Source organism: Mobula birostris, chromosome 8, assembly GCF_030028105.1.
Source record: "Mobula birostris isolate sMobBir1 chromosome 8, sMobBir1.hap1, whole genome shotgun sequence".
NCBI classification, from domain to species: Eukaryota; Metazoa; Chordata; class Chondrichthyes; order Myliobatiformes; family Myliobatidae; genus Mobula; species Mobula birostris.
The window spans coordinates 52,810,188-52,830,578 of NC_092377.1; positions in this window are offsets into that span (position 1 = coordinate 52,810,188).

The window sequence follows — 20,391 nt, forward strand, 5'->3', positions numbered from 1 at the left end:
AGATATCTAAGCAGTTGTCAAGATAAATGGGAGCCTTTGAAATAATTCTGAAACAGGTAAATATGTGGATATAGTGTGAAGCCTTTGTTTCTTATCTGCTTTTGACAACATTTAGCATGTCAAATAAAATTATTAACTTTGTACAAAATACAATACAATTTATCCTGCTTTAAGAGAGAATCTGGTAACCTGATTTTCAAAGGAACTGAAGGACAGCAGGCATGTACAGGCATGATTAGAAACTGTATGGTGGTATTATGAGAGAACTACGCTACACAGCACAGTAGCATAGTGGTTAGTACATTGCTTTACACCACCAATGACAAGAGTTCAATTCCTGCTGCTGTCTGTAAGGAGTTTTTAAGTTCACTCCATGACTGCGTGGGTTTCCTCCAATGGCTCTGCTTTCCTCCCACATTCCAAGGTTAGTAGGTTAATTGGTTACGTGGGTTTAACTGGGCAGCTTGGGCCTGTCAGCCCAAAATGACCTGTTACTGTAATGTATCTGTAAAAACTAAATATTGAAAAAAATTATTGCAATCCTGTATGGCCTTGTTAGAATTGCATGTGGAACATTGTGTACTGTTTTGGTCTCCGTAAGCAAAATTGCTCAAGGAGTGTAGCAAAAATCACTGGACTGCTTCTGGGGGTTGTGGGTTTACCATATGTGGAGAAATGGTGTGGACTACAACTGTAGTAGACAAATAAGTGGAGCTCTCTTTGAAATTGTAAAACTCTTACATGTATTGACAAGGTAAATGTTGGGAAAATGCTGTAGAGTCTCGAATCATGAATCACAGTATCAGAATAAGGTTTCTTTGGATCTGAAATGGGGAGAAATCTTTCATTCAGATGCTGTGTTTTTAGAAGTCTCTTATCCAGAGGGCTATTAAGAATGAATTCAGTCATTGACTTCATTCAAACCGGAGATCAAAGACTTTCCAGATGCTGAAAGAATCAAAGGATGTAGGGATAGTGCAGAAAGAAATTGAAGATCAACTATTGTCACCGAGTGGCAGAGCAGTGTTGAAAGCTTGCACCTATTTGTTTGCTGTTCATGAGCAACAAGTACATTTGGATAGTAGTAGCTTATTAAGATGTATAATCTGTGCATTGTTAAATTGGTTTGAGGCTTCCAGTATTTTTTTTCCCTAAAGCTGTGTTTTAAACTTAAATTATGTAAAGATTAAGTGAAAAGGGGTATTTGAGCTTCCTAATTTTAACTATGCTTGAAGTCAGATGTAGGTCAGAAAATATCTCTCTCAAAGACTATATCCAATATAACTTGCTTCAAGCATACCTGTTAAAGACCCAAAATCTGGGTGAAGTCTGTAGGGAAAATGGGAATAAAGATGATTGATTATCTGAAGAAATATCACAACAGAGATGGCAATCCTTTGCTTCACTTCTTGTATATGTGTCTTTCATTAATAAGGGAAGTGTGCCATTATAGGGCAAGGTTATTTTGGTAAAACAATCTTTACTTAATGAATTTTTTTTCAGAATGTTGATCTATTTTAAATTTAGCTTTATGACATATGATAAAATCATAAGTTTGTTGTCTAAAATAAGTAGGTTCAAGAGAGGACTAAATTGGAAAGTACGTGAAAGCACCTGCGAATTATGATGGAGATTAAACTTTGGACCCAATGAAAATGGCTCACAAAACTCACACTGGGTACCCACAGGGAGGTATCATCACTAGAAGAAATGCAGTGGTTTATGCACAGAAGAGTTTCTGTAAATGCTGGAAATCTAGAGCAAATGACAGAGAAACTCATCAAGTCAGGCAGCATTTATGGAGGGGAATAAACAGTCAATGTTTTGGGCCAAGACCATTCATCAGAACACGTGCCAGTGAGGGCAAGAATAGGATGATTTAGTAGATGACTGCATGGCCGTGGAATGTATGGAGGGGAGGGGAGGAGAAGATTGCGGCGTGGCCACTCCGAAATGATATCGTATTTGTTAAGTAGGGGCCGTGCACAATCCTGATTTGATGGAGACAGACGTGAGAAGCACAGAGGAATATCTGGAGAAAATTATGAAATGCCTGCTTCGCTGCTGCTGCTACTGTGCGATCGAGAATCTCCGGAGGGGAAGGCCCCAGATCCTCGGCTTTGCCTATTGCCTGTTGCCGGGGCTGGGGTCGAAGCGCTCAGCAAAGACAGTGCTCCGTGTCGGAGGGCTGGTCGGAGGCTCAAAGTTTTCGGAAGGACTCGAGTCGGCTGTGGGCGGGTGCTTCCAGGGTGCTGCGTCGGCAAGTTTGCGGCGCTGGAGATTCATGGCAGGAAGAGAGTTTTTCTTCCTTCTACCTTCTGCGTGAGATGATGGGACTTTCGAGAGACTTTGAGACTTTTTTTTAACCGTGTCCATGGTCTGTTCTTTATCAAATTATGGTATTGCTTTGCACTGTTGTAACTATATGTTATAATTATGTGGATTTTTGTCAGTTTTTTTAGTCATTCTGGAGGAACATTATCATTTCTTAATGCATGCATTACTCAATGACAATAAAAGAGGACTGCCTGTCCTCATAATCTGATCTAAAATTGGTGCAGGGGGCAATGTTTCAGATTTCTGGATCATTGTGATCTCTTCTGGGGAAGGTATGACCTGTACAAAAGGTATGGGCTACACCTGAACCCAAGAGGGACCAATATCTTTGTGGGAAGGTTTGCTAGAGCTGTTGGAGAGGATTTAAACTAATTTGGCAGGGAGATGGGAACAAGGGTGATAGGGCTGAGAATACAGATGTTGGTTAACAAGCAGAGGAAGTGTACTGTTGGGAAGGACAGGCAGATGATAGGGCAAAAATGATCTGGATGAAGAAGTGGAGGGATGGGTTAGTAATTTTGCTGATGACACAAAGGTTGAAGCTGTTGTGGATAGTGTGGAGGGCTGTCAGAGGTTAGAGCGGAACACTGATAGGATGCAAAACTGGGCTGAGAAGTGGCAGATGGAATTCAACCCAGGTAAGTGTGAGGTGGTTCATTTTGGTAGGTCAAATATGATGGCAGAATATAATATTAATGGTAAGACTCTTGGCAGTGTGGAGGATCAGAAGAATCTTGGGGTCCAAGTCCATAGGACACTCAAGGCTACCGTGCAGGTTGACTTTCAGGTTAAGAAAGCATATGGTGCATTAGCCTTCATCAGTCGAGGGATTGAGTTTAGGAGCTGAGACGTAATGCTGCAGCTATACAGGACCCTGGTCAGACCCCACTTGGAGTACTGTGCTCAGTTCTTGTTGCCTCACTACAGGAAGGATGTGGAAACCATAGGAAGAGTGCAGAGGAGATTTACAAGGATGTTGCCTGGATTGGGGAGAATGCCTTATGAGAATAGGTTAAGTGAATACGGCCTTTTCTCCTTGGAGCAACGGAGGATGAGAGGTGACCTGATAGAGGTGTTATAAGGTGATGAGAGACATTGATTGTGTGGATAGTCAGAGACTTTTTCCCAGGGCTGAAACGGCTTGCATGAGAGGGCACAGTTTTAAGGTGCTTGGAAGTACGTATAGAGGAGATATCAGGGCTAACTTTTTTACACAGAGAGTGGTGAGTGCGTGGAATGGGCTGCCAGCAACGGTGGTGGAGGCCAATACGACAAGGTCTTTTAAGAGACTCCTCGACAGGTATATAGTGCTCAGAAAAATAGAGGGCTATGGGTAACCCTAGGTAATTTCTCAGGTACGGACATGTTCGGCACAGCTTTGTATTGTACTACAGGGTTTCTATGTTTCTAAAAGTACAGTCAGTTGGCTAGGCTGCAATGTAACAATAGGACATTGAAAGGGGTGACAATTACAGGACTGAAGGTGTTATATTTGAATGCAAGCAGTGTAGGAAATAAGGTAGATGATCTTGAAGCACAGTTAGATATTGGCAGGTATGATATTGAGGGTATCATGGAGTCATGACTGAAAGACGATTGCAGTTGGGAGCTTAATATCCAAGAATACGCAATCTGTCAAAAGAACAGGCAGGTTGGCAGAGGAATGGCTCTGCTGGTAAAAAATTAAGTAAAATCTTTGCAAGGGTTGACATAGAATCGAAAAATGTAGAATCCTTGCGGGTAGAGTGAAGAAACTGCAAGAGTAAGAAGACCTTGATGGGAGTTATTTACAGGCCTCCAAAAGCAGCCATGATGTGGTCTACAAATTATTGCAGAAAATAGAAAAACATGTCAAAAAAACAATGTTACATTAGTCATGGAAGATTTGAATATACAAATAGATTGGGAAAGTCAAGCAGATGCTGGATCCAAGAGAGAGAATTTGTGGGATGCCTCCGAGATGGCTTTTTGGAGTAGCTTGTGGTTGTGCCCAGACGAGATCAACAATTCTGGAATGGGCATTGTGTAATGAACCAAATATAATGAGGGAGCTTAAGGTAATGGAACTCTTGGGTAACAGTGATCTTAATATGACAGAATTCACCCTGCAGTTTGAGAGTGATGAGCTAAAGTCAGGTGTACTAGAATAAAAGTGGAATAAAGGGAATTATAGAGGCATGACCAGAAGCTGGCCAAAGTTGATTTGAATGGGACACCGGCGGGGATGACAGCAGAGCAGCAATGGTTGGAGTTTCTGGGAGCAAATGGAAGGCACAGGATAGATACATCCCAAAGAAGAGGACGTATTCCAAAGGCAGGATGATGCAACTGTGGATGACAAAAGAAGTCAAAGCTAACATAAAAGCCAAAGACGGGGCATATAAGAGAGCAAAAAAATTATTCAAAGTTAGAGAATTGGGAATTTTATTAAAACTATAGAAGTAAACTAAAAAAACCATTTGGGGGAAAGCAGAAATATAAAGGTAAACTGGTCAATAGTATCAAAAATGATACTAATTTTTTTCAGATACATAATGAGGAAATAAGAGGTGAGAGTAAATGTTGGACCACAGGAAAATGATGCTGGTGAGGTAGTAATGGGGGACAAAAAATGATGGGTGCACACTGGAAGACATGAGTAGTACGCCAGAAGTTCCAGAGTGTCAAGGGGCAGAAGTGAATGCAGTTGCTGTTACTAGGGCGATGGCGCTTGGGAAACTGAAAAGTCTGAAGGTAGATAAGTCACCTGGACCAGATGGATTACACTTAAGGATTCTAAATAGGTAGCTGAAGAGATGGTAGCGGCATTAGTAATGATCTTTCAAGAATCAATAAAGTCTGGCATGGTTCAGGAAGACTGGAAAAGCAGACATCATTCCACTCTTCAAGAAGGGAAAGAGGTAAAGAAATCATGGGCTAGTTAATCTGATCTCAGTGGTTGGGAAGATGTTGGAGTCAATTATTAAGGATGTGGTTTTGAGGGACTTAGAGGCATATACCAAAATAGGCTGAAGGTAGCATGGTTTCCTTAAAGGACAAATTGCCTGATAAATCTATTGAAATTCTTTGAAGAGATAACAAGGATAGACAAAGGATAGACACAGTGGATGTTACGTAGTTGGATTTTCAGAAGGCCTTTGACAAGGGTTATTTCTTCAGTGGTTTGAACGGGGCACAACTGCGCAAGCGCATGGAGGTCAGACAGTGAGAACAGTGGGAAGAGTTTAAAAGTGAGCAGAGTTGAAATGGTGATGGTTATTTCTTCAGCGGTTTGAATGGGGCACGACTGCACAAGCGTGTGTAGTTCGGCCAGTGAGAACAGCAGGAAGAGTTTAAAAAAGAGACAGCTCTACAGAGCCGGTGTCGGAGAAGCGGGCTTCGGAGTAGAGCGAGACAGAATAGGAAGGCTTTGGCTCAACAGGACTTCAATGATAATGGGCCAAGGCAAGGTAGGTAATCTGTTTAGAATACAGACAGAAAGAATGTGTGTGAGGCCGGTTTTCCATGCTCAGTGTCAGATGTGGGAGCCTGGAGATTCCCAGCCTCCCGGACGGCCACATCTGCACCAGATGCGTCGAGCTGCAGCTCCTTAGGGACTGCATTAGGAAACTGGAGATGCAGCTCAATGACCTTTGTCTGGTCAGGGAGAGTGAAGAGGTGATAGAGAGGACCTATAGGCAGGCAGTCATTCGGGGCCTGGGTAACAGTCAGGAGAGGGAAGGGCAACAAGCAGGTACTAGAGAATACCCCAGTGGCTGCCCCCCTTAACAATAAGTACTCCTGTTTGAGTACTGTTGTGGGAGATGGCCTACCTGGGGGAAGCAACAGTGGTCGCATTTCTGGCACAGAGAGAGTCTAGCCCTGTGGCTCAGAAGAGTAGAGGAAGGTAGAGGATGGCATCAGTGATAGGGGACTCTATAGTTAAGGGGTCAGACAAGTGATTCAGTGGATGCAGGAAAGAAGCACAGAATGTAGTTTGCCTCCCAGGTGCCAGGGTCTGGGATGTTTCTGATCAAGTCCACAATATCTTGAAGTGGGAAGAAGAACCGCCAGAGGTCGTGGTACATATTGGTACCAATGACATAGGTAGGAAAAGGGAGAAACTCCTGAAAGCAGACTACAGGGAGTTAGGAAGGAAGTTCAGAAGCAGGACCTCAAAGGTAGTAATCCCGGGATTACTGCTGTGCCATGTGACAGTGAATATAGGAATAGAATGAGGTGGAGGATAAATGCATGGCTGAGGGATTGGAGCAGGGGGCAGGGATTCAGATTTCTGTATCATTGGGACCTCTTCTGGGGCAGGTGTGACCTGTACAAAAAGGACAGGTTGCACTTGAATCCCAGGGGACCAATATCCTGGCGGAGAGGTTTGCAAATGCTGTTGGGGAGAGTTTAAATTAGAATTGCTGGGGGGGGGGGGGGGTGGGAAGCGAACTGAAGTGACAGAGGAAAGGGAGTTTGCTCACAAATAGAGAAAACTTGGAGACTGTGCCATAGGGAGGATAGGCAGGTGATAGAGAAGGGACACACTCAGACTGATGGTTTGAGATGTGTCTATTCTAATGCAAAGTGTACTATGAATAAAGCAGATGAGCTTAGAGCGTGGATCAGCACTTGGAACTATGATGTTGTGGCCATTACAGAGACTTGGATGGTGCAGGGGCAGGAATGGCTACTTCACGTGCCAGGATTTAGATGTTTCAGGAAGGATAGAGAGGAAGGCAAAAGAGGTGGGGGTGTGGCACTGTTAATCAGAGATAGTGTCTTGGCTGCAGAAAGGGAGGAAGTCATGGAGGGGTTGTCTACGGAATCTCTGTGGGTGGAAGTTAGGAATAGGAAGGGGTCAATAACTCTACTGGGTTTCTATAGACCACCCAATAGTAACAGAGACATTGAGAATTCTGGAAAGGAGTAATAATAATAGGGTTGTTGTGGGAGATTTTAATTTCCCAAACATTGATTGGCATGTCCCCAGAGTGAAGGGTTTAGAGGGGGTGGAGTTTGTTAGATGTGTTCAGAAAGGTATCTTGACACAATATGTAGACAAGCCTACAAGAGGAGAGGCTGTACTTGATCTGGTATTGGGAAATGAACCTGGTCAGGTGTCAGGTCTCTCAGTGGGAGAGCATTTTAGAGATAATGATCACAATTCTATCTCACTTACCATAGCATTGGAGAGGGATGGGAACAGACAAGTTAGGGAAACTTAATTGGAGTAAGGGGAAGTATGAGGCTATCAGGCAAGAACTTGGAAGCATAAATTGGAAATGGATGTTCTCAGGGAAACGTAGGGAAGAAATACGGCTAACGTTCAGGGGATATTTGCGTGGGGTTCTGTGTAGATACGTTCCAATGAGATAGGGAAAGGATGGTAGGATACAGGAACGGTTCAAAAAAATTAGGTAATTGTAGAGATCTAGAAGATTATAAGGCTAGCAGGAAGGAGCTTAAGAATGAAATTAGGAGAGCCAGAAGGGCCCATGAGAAGGCCTTGGTGGACAGGATTAAGGAAAACCCCAAGGCATTCTACAAGTATGTGAAGAGCAAGAGGATAAGATGTGAGAGAATAGGACCAATCAAGTGTGACAGTGAAAAAGTGTGTATGGAACCGGAGGAGATTGCAGAGGTACTTCATGAGTACTTTGCTTCAGTATTCACTATGGAAAAGGATCTTGGCGATTGTAGGGATGACTTGCAACACACTGAAATGCTTGAGCATGTAGATATTAGGGAAGAGGATGCGCTGGAGCTTTTGGAAAACATCAAGTTGGATAAGTCCCATGGGATGGGAGAGATGTACCCCAGGCTACTGTGGGAAGTGAGGGAGGAGATTGCTGAGCCTCAGGCAATGATCTTTGCATCATCAATGAGGACGGGAGAGGTTCCAGAAGATTGGAGGTTTGCGAATGTTGTTCCCTTATTCAAGAAAGTGAGTAGGGATAGCCCAGGAAATTATAGACCAGCGAGTCTTACGTCAGTGGTTGGTAAGTGGATGGAGATTATCCTGAGAGGCAGGATTCATGAACATTTGGAGAGACATATATGATTAGGAATAGTCAGCAGGACTTTGTGAAAGGCAGGTTATGCCTTACGAGGCTGTGAAAGGCAGGTTATGCCTTACGAGCCTGATGGAATCTTTTGAGAATGTGATTAAACACTTCGAAGAAGGCAGAGCCGTAGATGTAGTGTATATGGATTTTAGCAAAGCATTTGATAAGGTACCCCATGCAAGACGTATTGAGAAAGTAAGGAGGCATGGGATCCAAGGGGACATTGCTTTGTGGATCCAGAACTGGCTTGCCCACAGAAAGCAAAGGTAGATGGATTATATTCTGCATGGAGGCCAGTGACCAGTGGTGTGCCTCAGGGATCTGTTCTGGGACCCTTACTCTTCGTGATTCTTATAAATGACCTGGATGAGGAAGTGGAAGGTTCGTTAGTAAGTTTGTTGATGACACAAAGGTTGAGGGTGTTGTGGATAGTGTGGAAGGCTGTCAGAGGTTACAGCGGGACATTGATAGGATGCAAAACTGGGCTGGGTAGTGGCAGATGGAGTTCAACCCAATTAAGTGTGAGGTGGTTCATTTTGGTAGGTCAAATATGATGGCAGAATATAGCATTAATGGCAAGACTCTTGGCAGTGTGGAGGATCAGAGGGATCTTGGGGTCTGAGTCCACAGGACACTCAAAGCTGCTACACAGGTTGACTCTGTGGTTAAGAAGGTATACGGTGCATTGGCCTTCATCAATCGTGAAATTGAATTTAAGAGCCGAGAGGTAATGTTGCAGCTATACAAGACCCTGGTCAGACCTCACTTGGAGTATTGTGCTCAGTTCTGGTTGCCTCACTGCAGGAAGGACGTGGAAACCATAGAAAATGTGCAGCAGAGATCTACGAGGATGTTGGCTGGATTGGGGAGCATGCCTTATGAGAATAGGTTGAGTGAACTCTGCCTTTTCTCCTTGGAGCGACTGAGGATGAGAGGTGACCTGACAGAGGTGTACAAGATAATGAGAGACTTTGATCATGTGGATAGTCAGAGACTTTTTCCCAGGGCTGAAATGGCTAACATGAGAGGGCATAGTTTTAAGGTGCTTGGAAGCAGGTACAGAGGAGATGTCAGGGGTAAGTTTTTTTACGCAGAGAGTGGTGAGTGCATGGAATGGGCTGCCGGCGGCAGTAATGGAGGCGGAAATGATAGGGTTTTTAGGAGACTTCTGGAGCTTAGAAAAGTAGAGGGCTATGGGTAAGCCTAGGTAGTTCTAAGGTAAGGATATGTTCAGCACAGCTTTGTGGGCCGAAGAGCCTGTATAATGCTGTAACTTTTCTATGATGGCTTTGTGGCCAAATTTGTGGCTGATATAAAGACAGGTGGAGAGGCATGTAGTTTTGAGAAAGTAGAGAGGCTATAGAAGGATTTAGATGGATTAGGAAAATCGGCAAAGAGGTGGCAGATGAAATAGTGTTGGAAAGTGTATGATTATGCACATTGGTGGTAGGACTAAAAGGACAGATTATTTTACAAACAAGGGGAAAATTCAAAAAGATGAGCTGCAAAGGGGTTTGGGAGTTCTCATGCAGGATTCCCTAAAGGTTGGTTTGCAGATTGAATCACTAGTGAGTAGAGTGAATGCAATGTTAACATTCTTTTCAAGAATATACAAGCAAGGATGCAATGCAGAGACCATATAAGACATTGGTGAGGCCTCACCTGGAGTATTTGAGCAGTTTGGGGCCCCTTATCTTGGATGGGATGTGCTGACATTGGAGTGGGTTTGGAGGAGGTTCATAAAAATGATTCTGGAAATGAAAGGGTTATCATATGAGCAACAACAGAAGGCTCTGGGCATATGCCCACTGGAATTTACAAGAATGTGGTGGGGGTGGATTATCTTTGAAACCAATTGAATGTTGAAAGGCCTAAATAGCGTAGACATGGGGGTGTTTCCTTTGGTGGGGGGGGGGGGGGAGGGGCACTTTGGACCAGAAAGCACATCCTCAAAATAGAGAGACATCCATTTAGAACAGAGATGAGGAGGAATTTCTTTAGCCAGAGGGTGATAAATCTGTGAAATTCAGTGCCACAGGCATCTGTGGAGGCCTGGTCACTGTTTACATTTAAGGTGGAGTTGATATGTTCTCAATTAGTCAGGGCATGGAAGGTTATGGGGGAGTAGGCAGGAGAATGGGATTAAGAGAGAAATGGATAAGCAATGTTGAACTGGCAGAGCAGACTCAATGGACCAAATGGCTTAATTCTGTTCCTATTTCTTATGGTCTCTTGGAAAGAAAGTGGCCAGGAGCCAGGATAAGAAGGTGTGGGAAGCAGAAGTACAAGCTGGCAGGTGATGGGAGAGCCCAGGTGAGGGGAAGGGTGGGTGGGGGAAAAGGGATTAAGTAGGAAGGTGGAAGAGGTAAAGGACTGAAGAAGAAATCGATTAGCAGAGGAGAGTTAACCATGGAAAAAGGGAAGGAGGAGGGGACCAGAGGAAGGAGGTAGGAAAGTGAGATGAAGAGAAAGGGTGATAGGATAATGAGATAGGGAATGAAAAAAGAGGAGGGAAGAAGAGGAGATATCTTGAAGTTGGAGGCTAACCAGATGCTGTTGATGGGGTAATGATGATGCCATTGAATGGCAAGGGTAAACAGATGGACTTTAGCTTGTTGCAATGTATTTAGGCCTTGCTGAATAAAGGAATGGAAAAGCTTACTTCCTGAGACCTTGAAAATGGGATTGAGAACTGTGTTATCATTGGCCAAATTTCCCATTGTTGATTTTGAATCAAAGGAAGCTAATTGATAACGTAGATGAATATGATCAATCCTTGAGGAAACCTGTTACGACCTGGGGCTGTTCCAACTATTATATTTTCCGCATTCTTCACATTTTGATAGAATATGCTTAATATATATCTCATTGAGTTGGGGCTGGGGGGAGGGTGTGTGAGAGATTGTGTATGCAAATGGTATTGTGTTTCCAATGTTAAAGTGTTAATTCTACTTCATAATCACTTCTATTGATTGCAAATAATAATCTGAGGACGGTTCTTCCAAAGTACACATTTATTTTCATGCATTGTTAACCAAATTACCCTTTTGCTATTTCAATTTAATCTGCTTTTTTCTTTCCATATCTTCAACTATTCAGCTTTTCTATGAATCACCTAATTGTAACTTATTCTCAATTTTTTTCTTCCATTTTTATCTTAAACTGAGGAGATGAAGTTTTAGCTTTTGTGTGATTTAAGCCTTTCCAATTGTGGTGTGTCCATCAAATGTTGAAATGTTCTTAGAATTACAGGGCACGAAGAATAACATGAAACCTAAGAACAGTCCATTAGATTGCTGTGTATCAAGTAGGATAATCCCTTGTGAATGGAATGTGAATAGTTGATTCCTCCCCAACAACCTTGGGTTGCCTCTGTATCATGATAACCAAAAATAAACTGGGAAATTTCCAAAGATTCTGAGTAAGACTTTTATCTAAATCAGTGCCTAAGGATGTTTAAAGTTTGCTGTCCGTCTGGTAGAGTTTCCCAACCATCTTTATGCTATGGATCCCTATCAATAACTAAGGGGTCCGTTGGCTTAGCATGATTAAAAATGGTGCATAATATTTTGAAATGTACATACTGCTCCCAGTATTGGTAGATACTTGCACACTGTGAGTAAGCAATCAGCAGCATTTTACTTATATCAGAGTATCTTATTGTGCTGAATCCAGATACTGTATGTGAACAATGCTGGTGTTCCTTTTGAACATTGAATATTATTGACTAATCAAGAGTAAATAGCACAACATGGAAATAAAAGCAACAAAGAAAATTAGCATAAAAATATTTTTTAATTAAAGGCGCAACATCGAGGTAAACACAGTTCAGAGGAAAACATTGCATAATCTCACCATGAGAGGAGTCAAGACATTTCCTAAGGATATACCAAGTAGTGAAAAAAAATATAGCTGATCATTGAGAAGGATTATGTGATACTAACTATAAAAGGCACCAAGAAATAATTCAACCAAAAATTAATATCCTATGCCGGCAAATGAGTAGCTGAACAAGGAGATAAGCTAAACTAATGAACATATTAAAATGCTTCCTGTATGTATTCAGTGCGGAAGGTAACAGTAACATTCTGCTAGTCATTGAAGAACATATAATTAAACTTAATCACTCTGTATTTTGGAGGCAGCACATTGTCAGAGGACCTGACAGAAGCAAATGTAGTTCAGGAAGTTAGCCTCAGAGGACCATGTTACTAATTCATGTACTATTGCATTTCACAGCAAAGATAGATGGTAGGCAAAGAAAGGTTGAATTGAAGCCTGGCACTTGTCTGTAATCCCACTTGTGATGTTCCACAGTGCACACAAATACAGCTTGTTGCAAATAGTAGCTGTGTTATTGTATAATAGGACCAGCCAACAATACCAGACATCTCAACTTTCCCGGAAGTTCCGGGAGCCTCCCGCATATGAATAGTGGCTCCCTGATGCCCGCAAGTTATATGCAATATCACGGAAATCAATTTTTTTGAGAGCGAGAGAGCACGAGAGCAAGCGTGAGAGAGAGAGAGAAAGCGAGAGAGAAAGCAAGCGAGAGCGCGAGTGCCCACGCGAGAGAGAGAGAGAGAGAGAGAGAGAGAGAGAGAGAGAGAGAGAGAGAGCAAGAGCGCAGAGTTTTCCCAAAAAAAAAGAAAATATAAAACGTACGTCACCCCAGACTACACTAAAGTGTACCTCTGCCTAATAGGGGTCAAAAATAATGAAGGTGTTGCTCGCTGCAGTGTTTGCAACAGTGACTTTTCTATTGCCCATGGTGGGTTAAGACTGTAAAAGACATGTTGAGGTGAGTTTAACAGGTGTCATTCGTTCATTAGCATAGCTAACATTATTTAAACTAGCTGGCTGACTGCTAAGGAGCTACTCTATTACAGACATCCTACCTCTCCCGGAAGTCTCCCGCAAATTGATGGTGCTACCTCCCTGAAATCAGTTTTTGCAGGGTGGGATGTCTGAAATATGAAGTTTTAAATATTAAGTTCCTGCAGGAAAACTTCATTCTGCAGTTGGACTTTTCAAAACAGAACCTGTGTTTGCTTTTATACAAACAATGAAAGGTCATTGTTCACTAGAATATTAAGTGTTTTTCCTCCAAATATGCTGCCTGACTTGAGTGCTTCCAGTCCTTTTTTTAATTTCATATTTCTAGTGTTTTTTCTTGGCTTGGCACTATCATTTCATATCATTTTTCTCTAAAGATTTCTACTACAGTAAGCTTTATCATTCTCTTGATTTAAAAAAATATTTTTTTTACAACAAAGAGTTAGTCTGAAATTGCTCCTTTCTTCCCTATTTGTGGCAGAGGAAATGATACAACCAAGTTCAGATAAGGGGTACATATTCATGGGGTATGCCAAGTGACTGTTTGTATCCCAATACCATAAAATGCACATTTACCGACTCAAATTTTTCTATTAAGGTTTTTTTTTATCAAATAGTATTGATTTTCATCTCTGTCAGCACAACAGAACCATTCCAGATAATGAAAGTTCACCACTTAGAAATGGGTGCAATTATTTCTGGAGCACAAGTCTTTGTAACTGTCTTCATAACTGAGATGATAACTGTGACGTTATCTGGTCATAAGACGTGGGAGTAGAATAACACCATTTGACCCTCAATTTGATCATGATGATTTATTACCCTTCTCAACCCCATTCTTCTGCCTTCTGCCTGTAACCTTTGACACCCTTATTAATCAAGACCTTATCAACCTCCACTTTTTAAATATACCCAATGACTTGGCCTTCACAGTCACCTGTGGTAACGAATTCCACAGATCTACCACCTCATTCTTCATCACTGTTCTAAAGTGATGTCCTTGTATTCCGAGGCTGTGCCCTATGTTTCTCTATGGGAAACATCCTGTCCATGTCCACTCTATCTAGGCCTTTCAATATTACATAGGCTTCAATGAGAATTTTCCCCTCATTCTTCTAAACTCCAATGCCCAGAGCCATTAAAAACTTCTCATACATTAACCCTTTCATTCTGGGGATAATTCTTGCGAACCCCCTTTGGACCCTCACCAATGCCAGCACATCATTTCTTCGACAATGGCCCAAAACTGCTCACAATATTTCAAGGGTGGTCTGCCCAATACCTAATAAAGCCTCAGCATTACATCTGCTTTTATGTTCGAGTACTCTCAAAATTAATGCTAATATTATATCTCCTTACTATTGACTCAACCTATAACTTGGCCTTTAGGGAATCCAGCACAAGGACTCCCAAGTCCCTTTGCACCTCCAATTTATGCCAGTGACTTTAAATCTGATTCTCAATTCTGAATTTGCTTCCCATTTAGAAAATAGTCCATGCTTTTATTTTTTCTACTCACATGCATGACTATACAGTTCCTTACACTGTATTCTTTGTCCATTCTCCTCATCTGTTCAAGTTATTTTGCAGACACCTTCTCAAAACTACCTGCCCCTCCACCTATCTTCGTATCATCTGCAAACATGGCCACAAAGCTATCAATTCCTTCATCCAGATCTTTGACATATAGCATGAAAAGAAGTGGTTCCGACATTGATTGACCCCTGTGGAACACCACTGATCACTGGCAGCCAACCAGAGAAGACCACCTTTATTTCCATTCCTTGCCTCCTGCCAATCAGCCAATCTTCTGTCCATGCTAGTATGTTTCTGGTAATATCATGGACTGTTATCTTGTTTAGCAGTCTCATGTGCAGCACCTTATCAAAGGGCTTCTGAAAATCCAAATAAATCATCTCCACAGATTCCCCTTTTCTAACCTGCCTGTTATTTCGTCAACAAATTTTAACAGATTTGTAACTTAAAATTTCCCATAATGGAAATCATGCTGACTTCTGTGTATTTTATCATGTACCTCCAAGTACCACAAAGCCTCTTCTTTAATAATGGACCTCAGCATCTTCCCAATCACTTAAGTCAGGTTTACTGGCCTATAATTTCCCAGGTCTTTTACTCCCCACCATCATAAAGAATAGAGTAACATTTGTGATTTACCAGTCCTCCAGAACCTTTTCAGATTCTAGTGATTCTTGAAAGACTATTACTGAAGTCTCTGCAATCTCTTCAACTACCTCCTTCAGAACCCTGGGGTGTAGCCCATCTGGTCGATGTGACTTACCTACTCTCAGACTTTGCAACTTTGCAAGAATCTTTTTAGTAATATTAATAATCCTATAGTCCTTGCTGCATACAGTGCTCTCAGCTGTCCTTGATATTCTGCTTCTAATATGAAGGGAAGCACTTATCTATTGACACTTCTGCTGAACATGGCTGTGATTGATTCAGCCTTGGTTTTGGCATTCATATTCTGGGCTAACAGTAAAAATGGGAATATGCTTGGAACCTGCCTCCTCTCATGGTGGTTGATTTGTCCACATTGCCTTGTTCACAAAAAGCAAAACTAATTTAATCCAGCTGATTAACACTCAAAGTCAATCAATAGGAAGATAATGAAAGTTACCAAGCAAACTGACACACATCCACCAGAAACCTGCTTATTAATGTCCATTTCCGATTCCAGCAAAACCACTCAGTTCAAGAACCTTAGTCCAAAGATGGACAAGAGAGCTCCACTGCAATGGGCCTTCAGCATCAGCCAGTATGTTAGATTAATAAAGGACTGCAGATCTTACAAAATTCCATAGGTACTGGAACAGGACCAGCAGGTTAGAAGGTCATAAATCAACACTGAGATCTAAGCTCCAGAATTACCTACTAAATAATCACTTTAGAACCACAGTGATTCAAAAAGGTGGTCTTCTTTTGACTGTCTTCTCAAAGGCAATTAAAGGTAGGCAATGACTGATTTGCTTCAATGCACTTACCACTCTCCTCACTTCCCCCACAATCGCTCAACGCACAAGATGACTTCAGGTGTGCTAGAGCAGTGCTGAAATAAAACGGCTCTCCTGCATGCTGCCAAATCCCTGCCCCCAGAATGGTGTATGAAGGTGTGCAACACATGTCCTGACTAAACTTTGCACTGAGTCGATGTTTAAAACAATAATTGTCTCACCACAGTAACACCTTCGTAGTCTATGCTACCTATTTGTAAATTGAAAGCAGATATTAAGCTGCAGAAATCAGCACAGAAGTGGCAATGGTCTGGAAAATTATGATGCAATGTATTTGGGAAGGGAAGAGAGAATATGATAAATGGTATGAATAAAGGTACTCTTGCAGAATTAGAAGGACTTTGATCTGCATATTTATAGATTACCGAAGGAAGTTAGATAATTAAGGTCAAATGACACAAGGGATATTTGGATATCTGGATATACTGGCTAAAGCTGAAATGCAAGAGCAAGGAAGCCAAGCAAAATTTCTATAGAATATTTTAGCCAATGCTAGATTTATAATTGTGTATAATTCTGGTCAGGAGAATGCAAGTGGGTAAACTGACCAGGTGGTTGTTGGAGAAGGCAAATGTTATTTATGGGGAAAACCAATCTAGGTTGGGGTTTCTGTGGAACAGAAAATACAAAAGAGAGAACTAAACGAGACATATAATTTTAGAGTGAACAGGAAGCCATGTCTGTCTTAATACAAAGTTCAATAACTAGCTTTGACATTCTCTCACTCAGAGGCCGGTAAATGCTTAGTTTTTGTCCATCATGACTGAGAGACAGGAATTAGGTTTTTAGAGCCTGAGCAAATTATCAGATACGTTTTTTACATACAAAGCAAATTTGCTTTGATTTCTTCCATATCTTCACAATTGTGCTACACTGTCCACATTTCTGAGATGAGGCTTGGGAGGTTAACCACAGAGCTAATCAGGCCTTGAGCATGGTTACAGAAACATGAGTCTAGCATTTTGTGTTGCTTAGACAGGGTTAGATTCATTAGTTGGATATGCTGTAGTGTTGCTTGGGGTTTGCTACATGATTACCTACTAGAATGCCTTATTTTGTGGTGATGTTCCTTTATTTATGCTTAATTGAGTACAAATTTATTAATGAAACTGATTTCCTGCCTTCCTCTCTCTCACCATGTGGTGCAGACTGACCCTACACACAAAAGGCTGTTGTGAGAGACAACCTGAACAAGCATGATATCTGGTGACTGATGCAGTCAATCCTCCCTGACAAAAGCTTAAATCTCATTTGTCCATCCTCTAACATCTGCTGACGAGTGGGCAAGGTTACCCTTCCCTGTCTGTAGTGCCCTTATGACTGAGTAGTCGTCTTAAATTAAAACCCCATCAGTAATCAACAGCTGCTAATTGCAGCTTTCCCCTTTCACTAGGTTTTACACTCCCCTCTTCTCCCGATCTGAAGAAATATGCTTTAAGTCCTCCCCACTCCCTTGTCTGCTGCCAGACCAAGTACATCTACAAAATTATGTTCCACTTATGAAAAATTAATTTTAATTGGTTAATGAAAAACACATGTTATTTCTTTTCCTGTCATTGCCAAATCAGCATACCAATGTGTGCCATCCACCTCCCAAAAAAAGCCAATCAGATGAAACCCTTGTTCTTCTCATCAAAGTTGAAATACAAACAGCTACTTGCGGAGAATGCACTTAATGATCATGTAGAGAGAGTGTTTCCTGGATGAGCTAACAGTGTTACATGCAATGGAGCAACTGCAAGCAGTAGGCAAATAACATCAAAATATTCAATTGATGATCACATTAATGCCTCAAACCCCAGCTCCATCATCTGGGTTGTTAGACTGTGAAAATAGGCATCTGTGTCATATTCGTTTTCCTCCTCAATGAAAAAGACTCTGAGCAGCATCAAGCCAGGCATCTGTTTGATGCCTTTGTGAAGTGCACAGGACAGCAAAATGAGTTGGAAGCTGTCAAGTTGTGAGTGGAACTGCAGATTTTATGTTTTACAGCACATCAGAAAACTTTAAAATAAACTTCCTACTCACTAAGAGCCTGCAAAGGGAAGTCTTTCGGCCACTTGCAGGCAGGTGCTCCTGTAGTTTCCATTAGTAAGATGTGTCTGGTCTGACCAGTGCAACAAAAGTATCTACAATTTGTGGCCCTAACACAGACATCTTAATTAACTTTACATTAATGTGTCACTTACCAAAGACTCATTATGTGTAGTACATCTTTAATTTCCATAAAAGCTGACGTTGAATTAAGTTACTGTAATCTATTATTCTGTTTCTGGAAGCTTTTCATTTTAGTACTGCTAAAAGCTAAATTGATAATCACAATTAAATATTGTCTGCAAATATTTTTCAAAGTTTGCAAAATTAGAGTTTCAGAAACATTGGGAGATGATAAAGAATATTAACCCAGGTCACAGGAAAAAAAAAATAAGAAAATCCATTCTTGTTGAAATGGAGCTTTACTCACTTCCATTTAAACTCTATCAAAAATACTGGCATAAAATCGCAGGAAATTGCAAAAAAAAACATTTTACGTTATTTCATTTGTGGACTTAAATGGAATTACAACACATTATATGAAGAACCTGCAGGATAGCAAACACAGCTAATTCAAAACTGCAAAAAGAGGAATTGAGTGCAGTATGTAGATAGGAATAATCTCCTCTCTATGCTCTTTTGTAACTATACACCTATTAGAGGGATACGGCACTAAGTAATGAGGGATAGTATCACAGCTACAGAAAGGGAGGACATTGTGAGGGATCGTCTACTGAATCAGTATAGATGGAAGTCAGAAGCAGGAAAGGAGCAATCAGACTTTTGGGAGTATTCAATAGACCCCTCCCTCACCCCATAGCAGCAGAAACACCGAGGAGCAGATTGGAAGGCAGATTTTGGAAAGGTGCGAAAATAACAGCATGCTGTCTTGGGTGATTTCAGCTTCCTGAATGTTGATTGGCACATCCTGAGTGCAAAAGGTTTAGATGGGGCCGAATTTGTAAGGTGTCTCCTGGAAGGCAGGTAGGAACAAGTCAGGTGCTTATGGAGTGTAAGAAGTGCAAGAGAACACTTAAGAAATAAATCAGGAGAGCTAAAAGAAGGCATTAAATTGCTCCAGCGGACAATGTTAAAGAGAATCCCAAGGAAATCTACAGGTATTTTAAGAGCAAAAGGATTACAAGGGATAAAATTAGTCCACTGGAAGATCAGAAGGAGCCAAAGCAAATGGGGAGAATTTAAATAATTCTCTTGCATCTGTATTTATTCAAGAGACAGACACAGTCTATAGAAGAGAGGCAAAGTGGCATCAGCTTCATGGAGCCATTCCACTTTAAAAGCAGAAAATACATAACATGCTAACAAAGTAGAGGGCGATGACCTTTTGCTCACAGTTTAAACTCCTTTGTGAGCTAATGGCCAAAGATGCGTGCACGCACACCCACACCTTAGAGGGAACATTGGAACGGGTACAGATTACAGCGGAGGAGGTGTTTGTATTCCTGAGTCAAATCAGTGCGGATAAAACTCCAGGGCCTGACAAGATATTCCCTTGGACCCTATGGGAGGCAAGTGCTGAAATTGCCAGGACCCTGGCAGAGATGTTTGAATCATTTTTAGTGACAGGAGAGGTACCAGAGGATTAGAGGATAGCTAATGTTGTTCCACTGTTTAAGAAAAGCTCTAAACATAAACCAGTAGGTTGTAGACCAGAGAGTCTGACATCAGTTGTGGGAATGTTATTGGAAGGTATTCTAAGGGACTGGATATATAAATACTTGGATAGATGTGGACTGATCAAGAATAGTCAGCATGGCAGGTCATGTCTAACCAATTTTATAAAGTTTTTCAAGGAAGTTACCAGGAAAGTGGATGAAGGCAAGGCAGTGGATGTTGTCTACGAGGGCTTTAGTAAGCCATTTGACAAGGTTCCGCACGGAGGTTGCTCAAAAAAGTTCAGATGATCGTCATTCAGGATGAGGTAGTAAATTAAATTAGACATTGGCTTTGTGTGAGAAGCCAGAGAGTGGTAGTAGATGGTTGCCGCTCTGGCTGGAGGCCTGTGACTAGTGGTCTGCCACAGCGATTGGTATTGCTTCCATTGTTGTTTGTCATCTATATCAATGATCTGGATGATA